The sequence below is a fragment of the Talpa occidentalis genome, unplaced genomic scaffold (assembly GCF_014898055.3).
Source record: "Talpa occidentalis isolate TD23 unplaced genomic scaffold, MPIMG_talOcc4v2.1 talOcc4.12, whole genome shotgun sequence".
In the NCBI taxonomy this organism is placed as follows: Eukaryota; Metazoa; Chordata; class Mammalia; order Eulipotyphla; family Talpidae; genus Talpa; species Talpa occidentalis.
In genome coordinates this window covers 97,759,018-97,775,497 of record NW_023601212.1, presented here as the reverse complement: position 1 = coordinate 97,775,497, position 16,480 = coordinate 97,759,018, and positions in this window count along the sequence as shown.

Below are 16,480 nucleotides of genomic sequence, written 5' to 3'. Positions count from 1 at the left end.
TTTTCACTGTATTTTACAATAAGAAATACTTTCTACACACTGCAGGTTTCCTTTTATTGTAGTCGTAAGAGCCTTAATTTGGAATCAAAAATTTCAACAGCAGTAACAGTGATAGAGGAGTCGTCTGCAAAAAGCATGGGCTCTGAAGTGAAGGATTGAATGTATAAAATCCTCACAACAGTCCTGGGGTGGGGTGGGGTGGAGTGGGGGTTAATGCCCTGCTTGGAAAGTTGAGAGACTGACCCAAGCCACACACACAGCAAGCACATTCAGGCCTTGCAGCAAATCAGAATGACCCCAAACTATGAACCCGTCTGTTTCCTCTTCGTAACCTGCCTCTTGTGCTGGTCATGGGAGCTGGTTTGTCATTGATCCGTGAGAATTTTGCCAACCCATCTTAAGTGCTCAAGAGGAGAATCACGTGTATGGAGTTCTGGCCACATGCTGGGGTGGTCCCAGCACCTGCCATTGTCCTGCTTATAGTCCCAATCAGTCCTTCCAATCACCTAGGGAGACCTCACCTGTGTGTTCCATTTCATTGATGAGTAAACTGAGGTCAGAGAAGCTATTTAGCCTTGTCATGTTGCTGGCTAGCAAAATAGAACTGAATTACCTAAGACTTTTAATTATAGTTGGCTTTCCCTATCTAGTAAGAAAAGACAGTATCAAAAAAATGTTACAGGGCCGCCCCAGTGGTGCAGCAGGTTGAGTGCAGCACTGTGAGGCTGTCTGCAGCCTCTGCAGCACAGGTTCGATTCCTGGCCGGCCAGGGAGATTCCCACATGGTGCAGCAGACCTCTCCTGTCTCGCCTGCTGCTCCCCTCAGCAGTGTATTTTGCCAGTCTGCCTGTTCTGCTCCCCACTCTGTCTCTGGTGAATCCTTTCACCCTCCCGTGTCTCTGACCTGTACCCCAGTTCTTGTATAAATAAATCTTTAAAAAAAAACATAGCTTCTTCAAAAAAAAGTTACAAAAAGTTTCCATCAAAACTGGACGAGAATACTCCTTGTGAAAACCAGGGGGGTTAATGGAAAAGTTGTTAAACTCAGGTTTCTGGTTTTTTGTTTTTTTTCTTACTATGTTGTAAGTTTTTTCCCACCACCACCCCTTCTATCCCCTTGACCTGTCCTCACTTCCCGTCCCTCTTACCCTCAGAAACCTCACTTCATTTACTGAGGTGTTTCACTTGATGAATTAGCTGCCATTTCCATCAGAACATAAACACCTAAAATACAGACCAGACTCTTTTTGGGGGCTCAGTGATGGCTGTGGGAGCAGTAAGTTCCCCACTACCGTGAGCAGGGTGATGACATTGCAGATGGAATAGTGTCCCCCCAAGGCCGCAGCCAAAGCCCCACCCCTCACAGTGACTGTATTAGGGAATAGGGCCCCTAGGGGGATGTAAGGTAAAGTGAGGTCATCGGGACAGGGCCCTAACCACACAGATTAGTGCCCTCTTGAGAAGAAATGTCAGCCAGGCAGGCACTCCCCCCAGGAACCAGCCCTGCAAGAACCTCGACCTTGGACGTCCACCTCTGGAATGAGAGAAGAGAAATGTTCTGTGGCTTCACCTGCCTGGTCTGTGTATTTTGCTTTGGCAGCTCCAGTGGGTGACTGCAGATGGTAACCGCCTCTCTGCCTGGCGGAGGACCATGGCCAGCGCCACACGCTGTTTAAATGAATCACGGGGGATGTACTGTCATTTCGTGGAGGAGCCTCCTTGGGGCCAGGGGAAGCTCAGGCTGCGGAACATGAGTCTCCACAGCCAGTGCTCCCAAACGAGAGTGGGGTCCTCAGCCCTGGGGGTCATTTCCAGACCAGGCTCTCCGTGTCCTGCTATGCTGCCTTTTCTTTTCCCTAAGTGGAAATTTTATTTACTTTTATTACCCTTATTTACTTTTCTCCTGATAATAAAAATAACACACACCACATAAAACTGAGTGATTTTGAAAGGTACAAAGGAGGAAGTAAAGACAAACGGCCCCTGGGCTCAGAAGGGCGTGTGGACAAGGCCCCCTTCTGGTGGCTGGCGCCTTCTCTGCACACAGACATGACACATGTACTTTAAAGGCAAAATGGGATCATATTATAATTGCAGTTTTAAAAGACTCATTTTCCACTTGGGAAAAGCACCAGTTTAATTAAAACCATTCCTGAAGCCAGGCTGCGTGGGGTGACCCCAGCTCTACCCCGGCCCACTGGCCTCCACTTCTCATGATGTGCTTCGTCCAGAGAGGGGATCACAGCTGTCCCGATTTCACAAGGTTGTTTTTAAGGATTGAGTGATTTGATATTTATAAAACCCTTAGGACTAAGCCTGCACACACACACACACACACACACACACACACACACACACACACACACGTGGGCACACAGACAACCACACACAGTTTTGGGTTCCGGGAGCCAATATACAATGTGGGGAGGGGGTTTCCCACACATTGAACACACAGTTCTCCAACCAGCCGCGGGTCCCACAGTTCAGCTGGGCTGACACAACCCCAGACAGCGCAGAGCCCAGGGGTGAAAGGCCACCTGCCTCCACCCCGACCCAACACTGGAGCCACAGCAGCCTGCCCAGGAAGCCCCCTGTCGTCAGCTGGCTGACTAAATACGAGGTTCCCACAAACCCTTCTTGGGTTCAGCCTCAGCGGGAGCAGCTCACAGGACTCAGAGAACATCTCACTGACCCCATCGCGGGTTTATTAGACGAGAACACGCAGCAGCATCCGGTGGGAGAGACTCTGGGGGCAGGGCGCGTGGGGTCAGGGGGAGCCTCCTCGCCAGGTGAGCCACTCGCCCCGTCGGCACAGGTTCCCCTGGAGGCTCTCCGGCCCCTCACCTGGTGGTTCTCATACAGACGTGACTGATTAAATGAGCAGCCATTGGTGACACACTCGCCCCCCACCCCATTCTCTCCCCTCCCTGGAGCTCGGGGGTCTGCAAGTTCCCAGGTCCTCATCACGGGTGACTCCCCTGGAGACCTTCCCCTCCTGCGGTGCCTTCCACGACCGCCTCACTGATACAACAAAAGACGCCTTCATCACCTAGAACCTTCCTTCCAAGGGTGTTAGGAGCTCTGTGCCAGAGAAGGGAAAAGACCAAGGCACACATTTCTCGTTCTAAATCCCATGCTCACTCCAGCCTGTAGCTGAAGACACCGCTGACTGGTTTCTCAAGTCTGGGGTTGACGGGACAGGACAGAGTCCACCGATCGCCCCCTCACCCCAGCTTCACTGCGATACAGTCAACAGAAAACATGGCGTAAAGTTCAGGCACGCAAGAGGACGTGACCCACGAGCCCACGGCACACTGATTCCCGCGGGGGCGCATTAACAGCTTCACCAGCGACAGACTCGCCATTTCTATTTGCAGGAGGCAGCGGACGTCCGCGGTCTTAGCAATGTTCAAGCGCCTAAAACAGGGTGTGACATTAGCCGTAGTTCCCAGGCTCAACCTTAGCTCCCTGAAGCTCGCTCATCCTGCGGAGGGATGGAGTTTGCACCCTTTCACCAGTGTCTCTCCCGTTCTGCACCCCACACCCATCCCCCGGGGCCCGCCACTCCTGCCTCTGATTCAGTGAGCCCCGCCTCTCTGGGCCTGCATGTGGTGAGCTCATGCCAGACCCAGCCGGCCTTCATGTGCTCGCGCGTGCCCGTGCATCCCGGCCGGCGGGCCCTTGGCGGGGGCAGGCAACACGGTCACGCGCCAGCCTGGGCTTGCCCACGGGTGGCAGCTGGGCACCAGGTTTCCCAGCACAGTAGCAGAAGCACCTGAGGCCTCTTGAGACTTGAACTCAGAACTGGCACAAGCTGGTGCCTCCCTGGCACGCCGTGAATGAAAGCCAACCCCAAGGCCGCCCACAGCCCGCGGGGAGGAGCAGCCCCGCCACCTGGTAAGAGAGACTGCGAGGCCGCCTGGGGAGTGGTGGATGCGGTGGTAAAGGCCGGAGGGTGTTTGTGAAATCATGGAACATACACACGCCCCACAGGGGCGGGAAGCCCAGGCTCAGAGAGAGGCCCCGGGCCCGGGTGCTAGGCCAGGCGTCCAGGCCCAGAGGCCACGCTCAGGAGCGCCGGGCAACCTCCAGGCACAACCCTCTCCTCTCCCTGTCCCTGTGCACACGGGCGATGGTGGCGGCACAAGGAAAGCCCCAGCGGCCTCTGCCTCTGCAGTTCCTCAGGCCCAGGACAACAGCAATGCTCCCCCCACACCCCCCTTCCAGGCTTTTCTTCTGGCTAAGGGCGGTGGGAGCCTCGTGCCCTTTCTCCACCCCATCCCAGGTTCTCAGAGGCCGAGCCCCCCCTCCTGACCTTGGGTCCACACCGGCGGGCGGGCCGTCCAGGAGAGGGCCGGGCGGGGCAGGAGCGGACTTGGCGCTCAGGTGGCTTCGTCCTTTGTTGCTGCTGCGGGAGCGGCAATTCCACCCCTGCAGAGGAGTCTGGAGAGAGGCTCGGACTTGGGGGAGGCAGGCGACGGCTTTCACACGTAGGGAGCACACCAGAGGGCAGAGACAGACCCTGCGGCTTCTGCTGCCCGCACGTCCTGAGCCCGCTTCTCCCTGGGTTCTCCTCGCACACGGCCCGTCTCTTGTCCACGCTGACGGGTTTCATGAGGGAGCGGGGTGGCCTGGGGCGTCTGCTGGGTTGTCTGGTGGAGGGTCTCCACTCACTTTTCCCAGTCTTTCGGGGGCTGCTAAGTGGCTGCAATGAGCGGCTTGGTCCCCCGTGTCTTCTCACCCCTGTGGAGCTGGCGCGGGGGAGCCTGAGGGCTGGAGGTGGAGGGGCCTCAGTGCCTGAGGCGGGTGGGGGCCGACGGCCTGCCTGGGCCTGGCCTGTTACAGGAGCCAGTGCAGCTCTGTTCCCCCTCGCTCTCTGCTGTCTGTCTGTCTGTCTCTGTCCTTATGCAAATTTAAGTTGTGTTTCCATCAGCTGAAGCCCTCGACCCAACCTCATCTGACAATTCACGCGTCACGTCCAGGGCACAGTGGGTTCACCGGCGATTCGGGCAGATGCGGAATGAGAGTCCAGGAGACCTCCCTGGGTCTCGCAGACTTTAATGTTGGAGCCGCGAACCAGGTCCGCAGGCGGGCCGGCAGGGAGGCGTGGGCCGGCCGGGGCTGGGAGGCCCGCAGGTAGCCCCGAGACTCTCCACGCTGTCTCTCTGCTCTCTGGGCACCCCCAGCCTCTGGCCATCCGTATCCATCCTGCTGCGTAGTCTCGCGCGGAGCGACTTCGCCCTTTTAGCCCCTCCCTTCCAGGCCCAGGTGTGCACACTTACACACACACACGTGCGTGCACTCCCAGCCCAGGTGTCCATGATCACGGAGAGCAGGGCCCGAGGGGCTGCATGGGGGCTGGGGGCTGGGGGTGGGAAAAGCCTGATAACTTCATTTACTGCAGAGCCCCCCACCTTTCCCAATCAAAATGCCTCCTTTGTCCCCCAGCTACAAAACAGCCTTGCCAGGCCCGACAGGGAGTGCCAGGAGGTGGAGAGCTGGGGTGGGGGGCACCGGTGAGTGTCTGCCCAGCCCACAGCATCTGCCTCCTCCCACTCATACACATCTTTCCCCTAAAATCAAAGTGAGATGAGCTTTGGGGGTTCTCATCCCCTGGAAGGCTAGAGCCCCCAGGTTCTGAGCGGATTCTCTGGGAGATAAGGGAGGGGTGAGGGAGGGCAGGGGTCAGGGTCTGGAGGTCACCCCCAGCTTCAAGGTCCTGATTCTCCCGGGGTGTGTCTATCCAGGCTTCACTGAACCTGTGTGAAATGCAGACCTTCCTGAACTCCTAAGTCACTGTAGAGGCAGGACAGGACACAGGGCAGGTTTTCTGATCCCATGCAGACCGGGTAAAGGAGGAGTCAGAGTCCTCAGTGGTTTTTTGCAGGTCTTTTATTGGGGTTCAGCGGGTACATGGCAGGCAGGGGTGCTGGGGGGCTGGGAGGCCTGCCAGCCTCCCAGCAAATCTTCACTCTATCTGGGCTCTCTGGCGCTCTCTGCTTCTGCTTCGGGCTTCTCTTTCGGCTGCTTCTTCTGCTTCTCCTGGCGTCCTTGTGACGCCGCCCTTAAAAAGCCCAGTCTCAGCCCAGGTGAATCCCATCTACCTGTGCCCACACCCTACTGCAGGTGCCCGCCATCAGGCATGCATTCAGGACCGCAAGGATCCGTCATCTATCCTGATGGCGGGAGGGCAGAAGAGCCTGACATTTTCTTTACCCTACAGTCACACACACACACACACACACACACACACACGAATGTAATACAGTCAAAGAATAATGAATAATAAAGAAAATGAGCTTATGTGAGTAACACATCCTCCTTTCTTCCAAAGGTCCACTCTCCCCCCAGGAAATTGCCCCTGGCCATAGCCTCACACCACCCTGGCAGCCTCACACCCTCCCTGCTCCCCAGGCTCTCAGGAGCCCCCACGCCTCTGTCACTCTCCCTACCAGAGCAGCTTTCTCCCGCCTCACCTCACCACCCTCACGCTCCCAAGCCGATTCCTCCACGAAATGGCTCTCTGATGCATTGTTGCAGACACCGAAAGAAATTCATTGTCTGATTTTAAAATAATATTTTTGCTTTATATCGTCATAGAGATATACAAGATAGGAGGCACCCCGCACATTAGCAGTGGTTGGTTGGATTATAGGTGATTTTCATTTTCTCCTTAAAAAAAAAATCATGCTAACTAATTTTCAATAGAAAATATATTCCGTGGTGTAATATAAATATCTGTGCAAGTGTCTGAAACAAGAAGAGTAAAATAAAGACAGTAAGAGAGAAATGTCATCTGCAGCCCACACGAGCTGATGGTACTAAGTGGTTATCCCAAGGCTCACAGTGCCTGGGCTTTTCTGCCCAACGTGCTCGGGAATGACCTCTAAGACATCTGATCCCAGCCCCTCTTTCTGGAAGGACCTCAAGGATCCTTTATCCCTCTACACATTGGTACTCAGTGCTCAGACAGGTTAAGCAATTTCTCCGGGGTCCCACAGCTGGAGAGAGGCAGAACCAGGACTCAGACTCAAATGTCTGACCCTAAAAACCGAGGTCTTTTCAATATCGCACGCTTTACCCAGACACGGGGGAGCTAGAGATTCAGGGACCCCAGCCTCTGCAGAGGCAGGGAGCATTGCGGTTTCCTCAGGGTTCCCTGACACAAATGGAGCGCACGCAGGGGCGGGGAGATGTGCCCCCTGCCCATTCCCCGCCAGAAACATTTTCCAAACACGGGGCTGGGAATGACCTCGAGAACAATTACTTCTATAAACTGCTATGATGGAAACATGGCCTTTTAAAAATGAATGTGATCAGGCTCAATTTGGCTATAGACATTCGAGGCACTGAATCATCAAACTTTTATTAGAACCGAGGATGGTCGCCATGGTTTTCCGCCTGGGAGATTATGATGAAACTCCCACCCCCAGCCCCACACTGGAGCACAAAGAACGTAAGTGGTTTGTGTCTCCATCCATGCGGTTCTGTCAGCCCCCTGGGGGGCAGTGAGATCAGTGGCACCACCGCTGACCCCACCCTGGGGAAGCCAGGGTCCTCTGCCCCAGCTTCGCCCTCCAAGTTTTGGGCCCCATTTTGTCTAGAGAGCAATCTATCAAGCCTGGATACCCAAAGTGAAAAGACCTTAATAATTACACCGCAAAACATGATGGAAGAGGGAGCTGTGGCTGAGAATTTGCATCAGACTGTCTGGTTCCACTGGCCCCTTATCTCGTGAGCATTTATTATACACCTACGTGTTCCAGGGACAGGCTGGGGCGCTGGGTCTCTGGCTGTCAGGAAGGTGGGGTCCTTGCTTTATGATGCTCCGGGCCAAGTTCAGGCAGAGAAACAACCTATAAGCAAGAATGCAGCTCTTGATTGATGTCAGGCAACAAAACAGGGCAGAGGGGTTGGGGCTCTTGAACCTGAGTTGAGGAGGGCCAGGGAAGCCATCTTTGCGGAAGGGACTGTCAAGCTCAAAGCAGAATGGGAATGAGCAGCCTGGGAACATCTGAGAAAAGAATTCTGCCTTTTGTGAGCTGTGACCTTGGGGGGCTGCTGGATGCAGCTGGGACCCCGCGTCCACCCCCCTGCTATGGGCAGTGTGGAAGGCCAACGTTGGGGTGGAAAGTCATTATCCAGAAGGATCCAAAGCGCACTGGGTGAGGACAAGCCACAGGAAGTGCGTGATGTTCCTTGTTGACTCACAAAATGGCTTTGGTATGTAGGTGACCACATCTCTGCTTTGTAGATGACGACTAGTCTCTTGGGGACCATGCACCTGCCGGTTGGCAGGTGCTACCTCTGATCTCTGCAGCTTAACAGAGCACATTATGGGCTGCATTTCCTACAAGAGGGGGTCAGGTCTCAGAGAGGCACGTGATGTGTTACAGGCCAGAGCTGAGACCCGGGACCCCACAGACAGCATTGCTCCCCACTCTCCCTGCCCCTGATCCCAGCTCAGCCCTTCAGCCCCAAAGATGCTCATTCGAGATTTGCCAAACAAATCTCTATGTCTGCAGTAAAGGAGGATGTTTCCATAACCTTAGAGACTTCCTGGGTACCCCTAAATTTATCCCCTGGGGGACCATTTAAAAAGGCTCAGGTACTTCTTGCAGGTGGTGGTGGGTGTCGCACCTGAGCTGGGGTTTGAGGAAAGACCTGGGGGTCTGACCCCTGAGGCCACCTTGGAATACCCTGGGAGGCTCCAAGCAACACAGAAGCCCGTGTCCTACTTCAAGGGTCTGGGATTAGAGCAGCCAGATGTGAGAACCAGTGTCTTCAACGTGACCAGAAGCTTCCAGCCAGGACAGCAGGAGGCCTGGGAACGGCCAAGCTGGGCAGGGTGTCTCCACCTCTCTGGAAGCTGCACCAAACCGGGACCAGCACTCCAGGGCCAGAGCGACCACGTCCTCCTCCGAATGCCATGCGAGGGAAGGGAGCAAGGAGGTAACGGTCTGTGCCCTGGTGGAGAGCCAGACGCTGTCTGCACAAACCTGGGCCCCTGCTCTGCCCTTCACCTGCTGTGTGACCTTGGGCCAGTCGCTCAGCCTCTCTGATGTCCGTTTTCTTATGTTTGAACTCTGGATAGTGAAGCAGATCTCGTGAAGGTATGAGATGCACACGCATGCACCCATCTTCAGTGAGTGTTGCTGTAAGCCATATATTTGCAGCACATAGTAAGTAAACAGATTATGTCTCTCGACATATTATAACTTATAAACAATTAGCAAAATGCCTGCCCGACCATGTAAGACACAATAGTGGGAGATGTGATGTTTACACACTCCCTGCCAGCCACCATGGGCTTGTCCTATTGTCGCACTTCATTCTCACCACTGCCCTGGGCTGCTGGTTTTCTCCACTGTACAGATGGAGACGTGGAGGTCCAGAGAGGTGCTGACCACCAGGGTGCACACAGCTGGTTTGGGGGTGAGGGCTGGGAACTGGACTTAGGCATGACTTCCTGCTCCCCCACGGAGCCCCGCAGAATTCAGCTTAAAATATGAAAAAGGGATACAATCCACTGTCTTTGACTGGCCAGAGGGCATTCAGGATGTGGGTCCCCGATGAGCAGGGGACAATTTAATAGTCACTAGACATCTCTAGTGCTGGCCTGTGCCCGGAGTCAGGAAGGTGGTCAGGGGTGCTCGGACCCTCTGTCTGCCATGGCCGCTGTTGCAGCACTTGCCACGTCAGCTTGCGAGTCCCCTCAGCTAGACTTCAGGCAGGTGGAACACGAAGCCCTTCATCTGGGGGTCACGGGGATCCACAATTCCATGTAGTGAAAGAGCAGGAACAAGATGCTGTCAAAGGAAGCAGCATTTCAGGGGAAGAACCCAGAGAAAGAGTTCAGACTCATTTAGGAAATAAAGGAATGGCATTTTCTGAAAGCTCCCTTTATCGAAAAGCTGAACATTTATTTGAAGAATCCAGTTCTTTTCACCAGCACGTGAGCGATGAACAGAGCAAAGGCAGCTGGGTGTGTGCACAGAAGCTCAGCTGTGCCCCTGCCAGAGGGGTGCGCGGACCTGAGCGAGAACTCGGCGCCGGAGCAGCAGGGGGCTGGGCGGTGCAGACGGTGCAGGTCCCGGAGCTGGAATTCAAGCCCCGGTTCCGTGCCCAGGATGTTACAAACCTGCTCCCTAGGTCAGCTTTCTCACAAAAGAGGGGGGCACGTGCCTCGCTCACTGAGTCGTTGTAAATAGGAGTGATTAATGAATATTCAATGAGCCCAAAGAACCAATGATTAAAACAGACTTTATGAAAAATACCTGGTGTGCTGTGGCTTGTGTGGTTTGGAAGGATCTCTGAGAAGATGACATTTGCTTTGAGATCTAGAGGGTAAACAGGAGCCGGTGGAGAAAGCAGAAGAGGAGCTTAACTGCAGGTTGTGTGCAGATTCCGAGGCAAAAAGGTCGGTATAGTCAGAAAGCAAAAGGATGTCTGGTCTACCAGGGGAACAAGGGTTAAATCACATAGCACCCTGGAGATCATTTGAGGAGACTGGATTTCGTTCTCTAAGGACTGAGGAGTAGACGGAAGAGGAAGGCGAGTTGGAGGCCGTTGCAGTGTGATGGGTGGGGCAGGAGGGAGGCAGAGGGCCAGGGTGGGGCCAGGCCATGGGCGGGCACACCCCAGGGGGACGCAGCATGAGCCTGGTTCTGTGGTTCCTGATTTGAACTTGGAGGACAGTGGGCCCCGCCTCTGCCATGGGGGCACCGTAGGAGGACGAGATGGGCTTTGGCAAGAGATCGAGATTTTAGTTTTGGGAGTGTTAAGTCTAAGATCACTGTTAGAATCCAAATGAAAATGTCAAGTAGGCAGATGAAAATTACAAGTCTGAAGTTCTCCAGGGAGGTCTAGACTAGAAATATGAATTTGAGAGTTGTCAGCCTCCAGCTTGAATGCCACGAGGCGGAGCGGGCATGGAGACAGAGTCAGGGAGAAAGAATACACCGCAGGAGTCTGAGCTCTGGGATCCAACGCACACACTGTGGCCAATGAACCGGGGACACATACTTGAATTCCGCCTCTGCCCTTTACAGCCTTTGTCACTTTGGGAGATTACCCCACCCCCCCGAACCCCACTTTCCTCATCCCCAAAATAGGAGCATGCCACATCTCAAGGAACTCTAAGAGGATGGAGGTGCAGGGTAATCACAGCCCCGGGGACATCAAGGCACCCCGGTTGACCGCAGACTTGGAGAAGCCTGTCTCCCACGCCCCTCCCTGGTCTCCCCGGCCCGTCCCCGGCTCTGTCACTCCTTGATTCGAGCCACACTCTTTCCTGATCTCATTCCAAACCTCCAGCAGCCAACGGCAGATCATTGATAACTCTCTGTGGGGTTTCCTTGATTTCCAATATGCCTCTACTTTCCTGCCTCCAAGTAATATGTGGCTCGTCTAAGCAATCTCCAAACTTCTCATGTGGAAAAAAAAAAAATAGACTATTTGGGACGAGCCACTTTCTAAGCTGCATGCTAATAAGTGCTGTTCTTATTGTTATTATATTTGCTTTCAAATCAGCAAGAATTTTGATTAGATTGTGTAGATGAGGGACAACATTAGCCAGTGGTGTGGAGAAAATAAAAGCTATTCTTAGAAAACCTCTCTCTTGATTAGACCCTGATGCTTATTAGATAGTTGATAATGTCAGTAGATAATCTAGAGAGGCTGTGGTGGGGGCGCGGGGGAGGCTGTAGGAGAAGATGAAATGAAGATGGGGAGCAGCGGGATGGCGTCTGGCCTCTCCGAGGACAGTTCTCGTCTCCAGCATCCTGACCCAGTACTCCCAGCACGTGACCTTCCCGACGCGCCCCAGGTGTCATGGGGCAGAGGGGAGATGAGGGAAGGGCTTAGTCTGGGCCACACCAGTTGGGCTCCCGTGTGGTCTTTTCCACGTCCTGTGTGGCGTAGACAAGGTGACAAGATACTCCCCACTCCGGGTCTTCATGGCCTCCTCTGCAGCAGGTGGAGATGCCGCCCGCCTCCCGGCTTTGTGGTGAGGATCCGATAGGACATCCGCTGGACGATGTTGGGGTCATTGGTTGCGATGTGGTGATAACTCCCCAGCTTCGGGGATCATCTTACTAAATTACACAGCAGCCCTTTAAGGCGGGGTCTAGTATTATCGCTCCTCTGTCCCCCCTTTTCTCAACTTACCCAAAACGGAGGCTCAAAGAGGTCAGGGGATTGACGTATAGAGCAGACGAGACGAGGGGCTGATCCTCGTCTTCTCCATCTGAGGTGCTCCTTTGCCGGCCCTGTGACTTTGAGTGTGGACAGGAGCCTGGTGACCGCGGCGACTTGAACTTCTGGGATGTTCCAGGGTGTGGGTAGGCGGGTGGGTGTGGTTAGCCCGAAGGTGAACTGCCGAGTGCAGCAACACACATGTGCTTGGTTGACAGACGAGGGAGGATGCCATGCAGGTGCCCAGCATGGGCAGGGCATGGAGGGGACCAGGTCTGTGCCTGTGATCTCACAGTTTAGTGGAAGGGGCTGGTATAAGGCAAATAAACACCAAGAAATGCAAAATTACAACTGAGATCATTTGTAAATTGGAAAAGTTAGGGTCCCTCTTTGTAATGTGTGTGCATACAGACAGACACACACACACACACACTCAGACCCCGACTCCCTGAGGGTTCAGGGAAGGTGCATCTGAATAATTATAATTATTATCGCTACTATTATGCACTTTTTCTAGACAAGGAAGCTGAGACATAGAAAGGCTAAGACATTTATTTGCCCTGGCAAATGGCAGAGTTGGGTCAGGCGCTTGGCTCCGGAGCCTGTGCTGTGACCTGGGCTGAGGCCTGAGGACATGGGGATACTCACTGGGCAGGGGGCTGGGCAGGTGGGCTGGGCTGGGGACAGTGCACCCTGATTTCCTTTGACGGCGGGAGCAGAGAGAGCTCGGGATGAAAGCAGCTGGGCAGAGCTAGAGGTCAGGGAGACAGGGAAGCCTGATGACAAGGGACACCAAGTGCACGTGGATGGCTTCAAGGCCTATAACCTAAAAGGGTTACAGGTTCTAGCTCTGTGAAGGGATTTCAAAGACAAGGAGCACCTGATTTGCATTTTAAAATTCACTCGGGCTGTTTTGTGAAGAAGGGGTCCCTAGCAAAATGCGCCCGCCATCACCGGCCAGGACAGAGATGACACTGGCCAGTCCTAGAGGGCTGGTGACAGCCAGAGAAACACCAGCAGACTATAAAAAGACTCAGGAGGCGATAGGGACAAGGCCTTGTGATTAATGGGTGCCCTGAGCCACGGAGAAGGAGGGATCCTCATCAGCTCTGGATCAAGGACATTAGGTTGGCCCAAATCCAACACTGGCCCAACGAGAGAGACACGTTTGACCACGCTTTGTGACCTGAAGTCACAGGTTCAAGTTTCAATGGGTAAGTGCAAATGTTTACAGTTGGGTCCCAAGTGCCCATCACCCAAGGCCATGATAGGGATTTATTTCTAATCAGAGACTGGGTTCCAAGTCAGCTGGAAATACAGTGTGAGTCATCCGTGTGCCCAAAAGACCACGTCGTGTCAGGTGGTGCCCCAGCAGGAGGGGCGGGTGTCCGTGCATCTTTGAGAGACACCTGGAGCAGCGCATGCGCGGTCTGCAGGAACACCCATGGGGCTGCGAACAGGCCCTGCCTTGGAGGGACTCACGCTGCGTGGCCTGGGCAAGCATTTTGTGCCAGCTCTTGGCACTTATGCCCTTGTTCTTCTCTTGATTTCGTGAGCCCGCTGACAAGGGACAGCTGTAGCTCAGAAAGTTCCGTGACTTTTCGAAGGGGGTGCGGCTTTTCAGAGACCAGGATGAGCTTTTGTTTGGGCCCCTCTGATCCAAATGGTCTTGCTCTCTCCGCTCTGCCACACTGTCTCTCGGGACAAAAGAGAAAGAGCTGGTCAAGTGGGAGGAGAGTCAACCTTGAGGATAAAGATGCAGTGAAACTTGCTCTTTATTTTCTGATACTTGCCTCAAATTCTTCATCTGTAAAATGGGGATGATAATAGCACCTATGTCGTAGGGTTACGGAAGGAACAAACACCAGAACACAGACGAAGCGCTGCCCAGCCCTGGGTCTGGCACATGGTCCTGCAGAAATGGCTGCTTCCGTGTCACTTCTGAGAGTTGCTCCTGGCTGCTGTGGGTGCTGTGGAGGGGGGACTGGCAGGCTCTGGCGAGCCCCGAGGACAGAGGTAAAAGTGCAGAAGTTACAGGGAAGTGGGTTTATCTCTGAGGGGCTGGGGTGGGTTGACTAGGCCCACCGAGTGGGGAGCAGCCTCTGGAGATGCCGAGCCCCCGGCATGGGAGTCGCCTGATCTTGGCCAGGCGGCCTCTTGTGGAAATGACATTCAAAAGATCTGCTCGTCACATTCAGTTATACAACCTCCTGGCCCTTTAAACTGGAAATCTGATTCTAGCTCCCCCACCTGCTCTAAAGTGACAACGTCCGTTGTGACGTGGAGTAAATCTAGGGCACCTGTTCCAAAAATAGCCGCCCAGGAAGGCAAGGAGGGGCCGGGCTCTGTGCTCGTCACCTTCCCTTTGACTCCCCCTACGTACGTCACAAGGCCAGACGGAGCAGGGACGGGTCCAGCCTCTGCTTCCTACCTTGACCAGACCCCACCCCTCCATCTGGCCCTGGTCAACCTAGTTTTGTGTCTGCGGCCCCCAAATGGGGCACCCTAAATCTGGCCCAGGTATGCATCCCGGGAACACTCAGCTATCCCCTTGCAGGATCTCTGTGAATGGGAGGCTGGGCTTCCGCTCTTGAGAGTTGACAGAATATTCACCCTTGAACACTCTTGAGGCCGCCTATGAGGGATCAATTAACATTAAGCACAATGAGAGTGTCTTAAAGGTATGGATTCTACTTATTCATCTCTGTACACCTGGCAGCTTACTTAGTACCGCGCCTTGCACACAACACGTGCTCAACAACTATATAGTGAGGGAATACAGGAGGTAATAAGCAAAAATTTGCATGATGGAGTTCATTTATTCATTTGACAAATATGGATCTGCTGGGTTTCACTTCATTGTGGTATTTAGCTTCGAGGGGTGCAGTTTAACACAGTTGTTAGTCTGTGGTTGCAGGTTTAGGAAACATCGCCATGCTAGGAAGAGTGTCAAGATTTGGGGGGAGGGTACAATAGACGCTACAGTTCCTGTGGCCGGAGCGTGGATGAACACAAGATCTGCTCACGTGCAGCAAAAGGCGAGGCACGGACAAGCAGCTGGGCCACCCTGGGTCATACACTCATGGCCCTCGCCTATCCCCAGCTCCTCACCACTCTCTTCCCCTAGTAACTTCAAAATATGGCAGCATATTCTTTGATCCTCTTTACTTCAACAGAGACTCAATTCCCTCCTCTTGAGTGTGCGCTGGACTTCATGGTGCATTTCTTTTGCTTAGAATGTGCTAGAAGAGCTGGCAGTGGACATGTGACTGTGTTGGGGGGGCTTGGTCGCTGCCCTGCCCTCAACTCTCATCACCTGTTCGCTCCAGACCAAGCAGAGACCCTGCCATGAGCACCCCAAGCAACAGACCCATGTGGGGAGAAGTGGGCATCCCACCAACAGTCCAGTGAATGAGCTTTTTCTTCACCACTGTGTTGAGGGATGATTGATCTGTTAAAAGCTGTATATATTTCATGCATAACAGCTCCATGGTTCTAGGGATAAGTGTACACCTGTGACACCATCACCACCATCAAAGCCGCAGGCATATTCATCTTCTCCAAGTTTCCTTCTGCCTATTATTATCATTATCATTATTATAATACTTCATGGGAGATTTACTCGCTTAGCACATTTTAAGGCCACAGACAGTACTGCTGCAGGCATTTTGCTGGGTGGTAGATCTTCAGAACTTACTTATCTTGTGTAACTGAGGTGTTTGTGTCCTTTGACTGTCATCTTCCATTTCTCCTCCTCATCTCCCGGCTCCAGCCCCTTAACACCCCCATTCTACTCGCTGTTTCTATGAATTTGACTATTTTAATTTCCTCATAAGTGAGATCATGTGGCATTTGTCCTGTTGGATTATTTCATTGGCTATTTCATTGCATAATGTTTTCCAGGCCCATTCATGTTGTTACAATTTCTTCCATTTTTTAAAGCTGTATAATATTCCACTGCAAGTGTGTGTTACCAAATCTTTATCCATTCATCTGTGGATAGACATCTAGGGAGTTATTATGAATAGTGCTGCAATGAAAATGGGAGTGGAGATATCTCTGTACTGTTTTTCATAGTGGCTGCCAGTTAGCATCCCACCAACAGCACACAAGAGTCCCCATTTTTCACACACCCTTGCTAATACTTGCTATCTTTTAATTTTCAAGAATGGCTGTCCAAACAGGTGTCAGGCGATAGCTCATTGCATTTCCCTGATGGTTAGTAATACCAAGCATGCACCTCTTGGACCACATAGGCCACTATCTTTAAGGGGAAATTCCCAGT